This window comes from Rana temporaria, chromosome 8 (genome assembly GCF_905171775.1).
Source record: "Rana temporaria chromosome 8, aRanTem1.1, whole genome shotgun sequence".
Lineage (NCBI taxonomy): Eukaryota > Metazoa > Chordata > Amphibia > Anura > Ranidae > Rana > Rana temporaria.
Window position 1 is genome coordinate 66,031,454 of NC_053496.1, and position 8,872 is coordinate 66,040,325.

Sequence of the window (8,872 nt, forward strand, 5' to 3'; positions counted from 1 at the left end):
CTTTTTCTCTGCATGTGTACATGATACAACGGGGAAATTTAGAAGATTGTTTAAGGTGATGATCTTCCATAAAGCATGTATGTACACTAAACTTGTTATAGGGTATCTTGGTGTGTTTAAGTGTAGATTTAAAGTATGTATGGATAGTTTAATTCATATAGCTAGAAAACAATTTAAAACAAAATAGATACAAAGAAAGCAACTATACAATAAATAAGAACATTATTATTTTTTAAACCAGTTTAGTTTTTAATTTCACAAATGCACTTTTAATTTCCTGGTTTTTCAAGCTGTAGATGACAGGATTCAACACAGGAACCAATACTGCGTAGAGAAGAGCAATAAACTTGTCGTACTTTGGAGTGTAACTAGCAGTGGGTCTCATGTATAAACAAATAATTGTCCCATAAAATATAACAACACAGGTCAAATGGGAAGAGCAAGTGGAAAAGGCCTTACGGCGGCCTTCAGCTGACTTTATCTTCATAATGGTAGAAATAATAAATATATATGACACCAAAGTAAGCATAAAGGCAGCAGATAATATAAGGCCCCCTTCTAAATAGTTTATCAGTTCAACTTTAGAAGTGTCACTGCAGGAGATCTTCAGCAGTGGAATTACATCACAAAAGAAATGGTTAATAACGTTGGAGGTACAAAATGATAGTTTGGATATGAGGACAGCATGGCCACTAGGGTCTACAAACCCAATAGTCCAAGCTATCATTGCAAGGCCAGCTGATTGCTTCAGACTCATTAGAATAACATAGTGTAGAGGATGACAGATCGCCACATAGCGATCATAGGCCATGAATGTCAACAGGAGGACTTCAGCACAGGCCATGGCTAAAAAGAAGTACATTTGATATATGCATCCCCAAAATGAAATGGCGTTGTTTTTGCTTGTTAACATGTTTAATAGTTTAGGTAAAATAGTAGAGGTATAAGCAATGTCCATAACTGAGAGGTTCATTAAAAAGAAATACATTGGAGTATGAAGATGAGAATTAGAACTGATCGCACAAAAAATGCTGGCATTTCCAAGGATGATAATAAGGTAAATAAAAAGGAAAACAATAAAAATCGGAAACCAAAGTCCTGATATTTCTGATAAGCCTTCGATTGTAAAATATGCTGGGTTTGAGAAAGGTTTTGAGGAATTTTGATACATTTCTAAATTAGAAAAAAACAGCTTGATTTATTACTAATACTTAATATTTATGACAGAGCCAGCGAGAAGAACCACAAAGGCTGACGAGCTGGATCAAGCATTTATCTCATTCGATGGCCAAATACTTGCAGAAGGTGAGGGAAAGGAGAATTCCTTAAACAGACCCCTGGAAAGGTAAGTAAATAAATGCTTTTTGTATAGATGGGGGAACAGGTTAGAATAAGTATTTTACTCAGTAGTATACAGTATATGCATAGAATGGGGGATTGTTAAAAATGGTGTATTTTTTTATAATGTATTGCCTTAATATTGATATTTCCCCTTACTTTCTTTACTGTAGATTCAAGTGAGAGGATATATTTTCAACATAGGGACATTCCATCTTAGACAGTTGCCACAGGAACCATTATCCCCATCTGAAGATTTCCTCTCTATTCATGTTTTGGGTGAAATTCAACATTTTCAATTTACCTTTTAATTTTATTCCTGGTGACACTAGTGATCAGAAGAGAGCAACTTTCCGTAGCAAACATACAGACAGCAATATAAACCTCATTGGTTCTATTCCTTTACCACTCTATCCAAATCTAAAAAGGTTTTTCCTTTTAAATAATCTTCAATCTTTGTTTCTGTTACTGTAATGACATTTCTAATCGGATCTCACTCCTCTAGACTAGACTAGAGTAATTTCTTACAATCACTATGCATTTATTGATTTAAACATAACTTTGTTATTACCTAAGACTATGAAATTATACATTTATTCATTCAAGTTCAAACAATAATTTTTTTACTGATATTATCTTGCAATAATTAACTTAAAAAAAAGAACGCTTTTTTAATTAATCAAGCGTTAGTTTCAAAACAAGCAGAGTTACCGTAGATAAAAAAAAATGATAACATTTACTTTAAAATTCTTCACATTTATATAAAATTATAATTTTGTTAGAAAGGTTATTTACAAAGGCATTTTTTTAATATAGCAAATAATGAACTAAAGAATAACAATTAAAAAAAGGTTACAAATTAAAGTATGTTTGTGGTCAAAATGCTAAATCATGTATTTATGTCCACACTGTATTTCAATTATATCTAACCTACTCCTATTAATCTGAATGATCTTAAAGTGTCAAGCATATTTCCACTTTTGCAGTAAAATTTAAGAAAACACCACAGCCTATTGATATTTATTACACTGTGACTGCATAATTTGTTGCAAGTGTTTGGTTTGTTCACACCCTGCATCACTGCTGTTTATATAATTCTATTATGTTTATATCATTTTTTACTGAGTATTTATTTGCTGGATGTAGCAGCTGATTTAAAGTATTTTTTTATTTCATTTACTAAACGTGGAGTTGTTTTATTTGGGTTGCTTAACGTGGAGTGGTGATATATTACTGTTTGTCATAAAAGAAGCATAAAGGCTGCCATTACTGACCTGTCTTTTCAAAAATGCTATTTGTGTTGTTGTCGTCATGCTGACCTTCTTATTAAAATCCCTCATATCATTCACCAAGAACAAGTGACCCGATAAAGACTGCTGAAATTACTCTGACTTTCCCGGCCTGCATGCTAAAGCCAATGATTAACCACTTGCCGCCCGCCCTATAACAAAATGACGGTGGCAAAATGGTTTCAATATCCTGAGTGGATGTCATATGACGTCCTCAGGATATTAACCAGCTGCGCGCCCCCGGGGGCGCGCATCACGGCGATCGTTGTCGCAGGGTGTCAGTCTGACACCCCGCAGCACCGATCTAGGTAAAGATTCTCTGACGGAGACTCTTTACCACGTGATCAGCCATGTCCAATCACGGCTGATCACGATGTAAACAAGGAGAGCCGGTTATCGGATTTTCCTCACTCGCGTCTGTCAGACGCAAGTACAGGAGAGCCGATCGGCTGCTCCTCTGACAGGGGGGTTTGTGCCGATCGATTATCAGCACAGCCCCCCTTAGGATGCCCACACTAGGCCACCAGGGATGCCACTAGACCACCAGGGATGCCCTCCACCAGGTATGCCACCCTAGACCACCAGGGATGCCAATCAGTGCCCACAATGGATGGCAATCAGTGCCCACAATGGATGCCAATAAGTGCCCACAATGGGCATCACTGATTGGCAGGCGTTGTTAGTCACTGATTGGCATCCATAAGTACAATATAATACAGTACATCTATGCCCATCCCTGCCACCTATCAGTGCCTATCCATGCCCATCCATGCCACCTATCAGTGCCCATTCGTGCCACCTATCAGTGCCCATCCGTGTCGCCTATCTGAAAGAAAGCTCTATTTGTGGGAACAAAATGATACAAATTTAGTTTGGGTACAGTGTAGCACGACTGCGCAATTGTCATTCAAAGTGGTGCAACAGCGCTGAAATCTAAAAAGTTTGTTAAGTGCCCTCTATGGAAGTGGTTAAGCACAACAGCTAGACACGTGCAATCTGCTTCGTTATGAATTTGAAATGTTAGTGCTGCAATTTTGCCACGTTTAGGTTTTTTCCCCCTGAACATGTAACTGACTGGACAAAGCACTTCTCACAGGTGCATTGTGTTGTTTATGCATTTTTGCAGCAGTTTCCATTAATTTCAATGGAGAGGTTTGTTTGGTGCATTTTCTGTTTTACTGCACCAAAAATGCAGCAAGCAGGACTTTTAAGGTCCCTTTCACACTGATCAGTTTTGAACAGTCTTTTGGTAAACAAAACAAAAAAACAGAAGAAAAATGCATCCTTTTAAATCCTATGATAATCATTATACTGGTCTGTTGTGTTCAGTAGGTTAATGCAAATGACCAGTGTGAAAAGTTCATTGGATTTAAAGTGATGCATTTTTTCATGCATTTTTCTTCCACTTTTTTTTATTGAAAAACTGTTTATCAACTGATCAGTGTGAAAGGGTCCTTATTGTGTTTGGGTTTGACTGAGGGGGATAAATCAGAATTTCTGAATCATAACATAACAAATGAATCTGAATTTAATTTTGTTCCATTCGTTATGATATGATGAATCCACCTCCGTCCAACCCAGAGTGCATAAGTAATCTCCCAAAATAAGGAATTACCACGTTAAGATGAATATAGCTTTTATTTCAAAATACAAATCAATTTAGAATAATGAATATATGAAACAAATCTGAATATATGAAATTAATTCTAAATATACAAAACAAATTTAGAAAACAAATCATTCTTACATAACAAATATGCCCATTTGCACATATATGCACATCTCTAACAACAGCTAGGCAACACTGCACAGAAAGCCCACATTTTGCTAGGGGTGGCCTTTCCTTTTTCCCTTCTTTGGGTGACTCTATGATGTGGTCATCAGAGATGGTTTGGTTCTCTATGAGAGTTATATTAAAGATAGTTTAAGACTGCAGCCATTTATAGCCTTCTTTCATTCTTGAAAACTACAACAATAGCCTCTAATGAAACATGTTCTTTTTGACTACATTATCCATCTCACATAGATGATTTAGTCTTTTGCACATGTAAGAATATCTTATGAGTTTTACATCTGTATTTCTTACCTGACGTATTCTCCCAGATTTTTTAATTGTTCATTTACACTCATTCATTTTAAAAGTGCTCCATTGGCTTTGTATTCACAATGGGTGCTATACATTATAAGTGTGACTTTTTTTTTTAAATAGCAGTATGGCCTTAGGGATGCTTTACCATTGTATTCACTTTTTCAAGAATAACTAGTGAAACTTGTAGCAGTGATATCAAGTTTTATAAATATTGTAAGATAGAAATTAAATTATTTGGTTGCAATTGATAACAACAATATTAGGCGATAAAATTTTATAGAATGGGTGTACATTTTTTGTTGAATTATTAACTTACCTTTTGATTTTCCACTGCTTAAAGAAAAAAAATTGTTAACTGTTTCAAGACAATATAAGCATCAAGTTTAAAAAATATGAATAGGATACAAATTGTTTTCCTAAGTGCATTTACATTTAAATATACCGTAAGTATGTGTATGTAATAAATGTTATGATTTGGCCAATATAGTAATGAAGATTTTCTTCTTAGGCACAGAGAATTATTTTCAACGAAATGTGTGTTTATATACTGGATGTAGGGAGGAGTCAATTGTCATGGGATCTCATTAGTTATTGCCAAACGTGCTCAAACTTCTGTATTACTAATTAAAAACTATTAATAAGTAAACTACTGAAATCTTTGTGAATTTCTAACAAATAATACTAAAGTTTGAAATACAAGTTAACATGCCATAGTATGAGGATGGTAAGGAAATCATAAATTCACTTCAGATGTAGGAGTTATTTTATTTTATTTTTATTATTTTTTCTTCAAAATAGTGAATTCACAAACATAAATATTGATTAGGTAAAAGCTGGTTGTAGAATTAAGCTTAAATAGAGCTGCAAAAAAACACTAAATGTGTTCCCACATCACAGATATAAAAAAGTAATAATAATAATTGTGTTGTGCTGCTCTTAGCCAATCGCAATCCCTCCAATAGTTGATACAAGAACAAACAGTAAAAAATCAATAAAACTGTAAACAAATAATAAAATCTCACTAATCTCCAACAATCTTCAATAAAGTGATGCTGACATAATTTCAGTGGGACTCTCTGTATCTTTATACAGTTTGTGCAGGGTGCTGTGGTTAAGGGGATGGGCCAATGATATTATGTGCACAGCCTTTTGTGCACAGCCTTTTGTGTTGAAGGATGCTGTGTGTCATTCGGCCTTGACATTTTGTGGTGGAATAAAATTAAATAAAAAAAATACAACTGCCTCTATTTTGATTATTGGCTGTCAAAAGCAGAAAAAAAAGACTTTAATATATTTTTTACTTATTATTATTGTTATTTTTAAAGCAGAGTCGGTAGCTACACAGGACACTGACCTGATACACTGACCTGTTCCCTAACTTCGGGGATCGGGATGCGATCATGGCTGAAGCCTGCAAGCAACAGGAGCTACGATATGAGTATACGGTGGTCCACCTTTACCCCGACTTCTCTCCTGATCTACAGAAGATATGTTCTTTCACAGGAGACTCAGGGCAAAATGCCTTACCTACAGTATATTCTACCCCATTATTTAAACCTGTGGTGATGACTATGATTTTGAAAGGCCTCTGGCATTGGATAAGACTCAGGCCCCGTACACACGACCAGTTTCCTCGGCAGAATTCAGCTTCCGACCGAGTTTCTGGTTGAATTCTGCCGAGAAACCCGGCCGTGTGTACACTTTCGGCCGAGGAAGCCGACGAGGAGCTCAACGAGGAAATAGAGAACATGTTCTCTATTTCCTCGTTGTTCTATGGGAGCTCTCGGCCCGCCGAGCTCCTCGGCGGCTTCAGGGCTGAACTGGCCGAGGAACTCGATGTGTTTGGCACGTCGAGTTCCTCGGCCGTGTGTACGGGGCATCAGAAGCCGATAAAATTAAAATGACAGCATACCAACAAATAATTAAAGAAAAAAAATCAGGCTGGCTTAAAACAACTTCTATTTTTATGAAAGATCATTCTTCAGATGGTGTAATAGCGTAAAACCCCACATAGTTATAGAATTTAACCAATTAAACTCCCTTCCTAACCAGCCCAATTTTCAGCTTTCAGTGCTCTCACATTTTGAATGACAATTACTCATACAACAATGTACCCATATGACATTGTTGTCCTTTTTTTTCACACAAATAGAGATTTCTTTTTTGTGGTATTTAATCACTGTTAGGTTTTTATTTTTTTGCGCTATAAAATAAAAAAGACTGAAAATTCTGTAAAAAAATGATTTTTTCTTTGTTTCTGTTATAAAATTTAGCAATTTAGTCATTTATTTTTCATAAATTTGGGCCAAAATGTATACTGCTACGTATCTTTGGTAAAAATAAGTTCAAATTGGTGTATATTATTTGGTCGTTGTGAAAGTTATAAGCTATGGTGCCAATATCTGAAAATTGATCACACCTGAAGTACTGACTGCCTATCTCATTTCTTAAAATAACAGAAAAGTACAAATACCCCCAAAATGATCCCTTTTTGTAAAGAAGACATTCCAAGGTATTTAGAAAGAGGCATGGTGAGTTTTTTGAAGTTGTAATTTTTTCCCACAATTCTTTGCAAAATCAAGATTTTTTTTCTCAAAATTGTCATATTAGCAGGTTATTTCTCACACACAGCATATGCATGCTACAAATTATACCCCAAAACACATTCTGCTATTACTCCCGAGTATGGCGATATCACATGTGTGAGACTTTTACACAGCGTGGTCAAATACAGAGGCCCAACTTGCAGGGAGCAACTTCAGGCGTTCTGGAGCACCCAGGCCAATTCTGACATTTCTCTCCTACATGTAAAAATCATCATTTATTTGCTATATATATATGTCTTTTTTGCAAAGACCCTAGAGAATACAATGGCGGTCGTTGCAACTTTTTATTTTGCACGGTATTTGCGCAGCAAATTTTCGACCGCTTTTTTTTTGGGAAAAAAAAAGTTTTGTGTTTTAAAAAAAACAGTAACGTTAGCGCAATGTTTTTGCATAATGTGAAAGATGAAGTTACGCAGAGTAAATAAATACCTAACATGTCACCCTTCACAATTGCAAAAGCTTGTGGAATGGCACCAAACTTCGCTACTTAAAAATCCCCATAGGTGACACTTTAATTTTTTTTTACTGGTTACATGTTTTGAGTTACAGAGGAGGTCTAGGGCCAAAATTATTGCTCTCGCTCTAAAGTTCATAGCGATACCTCCCATGTGTGGTTTGAACACCGTTTTCATATGTGGGCACGACTTACGTATGTGTTCGCTTCTGAATGCGAGCACACGGGGACATTGTTCATTTTACTTTATTTATTTTAGTTTGACACTTTTTTCCCCAAAAATAATTTTTTTTATCACTTTTATTCCTATTACAAGGAATATAAACATCCCTTGTAATAGGAATATGGCATGACATGTCCTCTTTACAGTGAGATATGGGGTCAATGAGATCCCACATCTCACCTCTAACTGGGAAGCCTGAAATAAAAAAAATGATCCTGGCTTCGATCGTATCGGTGAGTCAGTAGAAGCAACGGAGGGCGGCGGGAGGGGGGATGTCCCCTCTCGCCTCCTGTAAAAATGATAAAGTGGCAGAACAGCCGCTATGATCATTCTTATGGTGTAGGGAATCGCCGGATGAAAAAGCTGTAGCTGCAGGCATCATTCAGATAACCCCGCACAAAGTCAAGGACATCATATGACGGCCCCAAAGTGGTTAAAATGTATTTTTTTTTAAACCAAAAGTTGTCAATTTATACACTATTTCTAACACATTGCATGTACATACCAAAGATGACTTCCACAGCCTGGCCACATACAGAGGCTGAGTACATCTGAGTATGGCAGAGTTTGGCAGAGTATGGCCAAGCATGGCCGAGCATGGCCGAGTATGGCTGAGCATGGCTGGGTATTGCCAAGGATGGCTGGGTACGGCTGGGTATTGCCGAGTATAGCAGGGTATTGCAGAGTATGGCAGGGTATTACAGAGTATGGCAGGGTATGGCAGGGTATTGCAGAGTATGGCGGGGTATTATGGCAGGGTATTCCAGAATATGGCATGGTATTGCGGAGTATGGCAGAGTATGGCAGGGTATTGCAGAGCATGGCAGGGTATTGGAAAGTATGGCATTGTATGGCGGCGTATTGCAGAGAATG

At 36.7% G+C, this 8,872-nt stretch overlaps 1 pseudogene; it reads right to left on the reverse strand.

Annotated features, from left to right (window-relative positions):
* Positions 1-202: 202 nt before the first annotated feature.
* On the reverse strand, positions 203-1,816 carry LOC120910410 (annotated as a pseudogene).
* Positions 1,817-8,872: the final 7,056 nt, after the last annotated feature.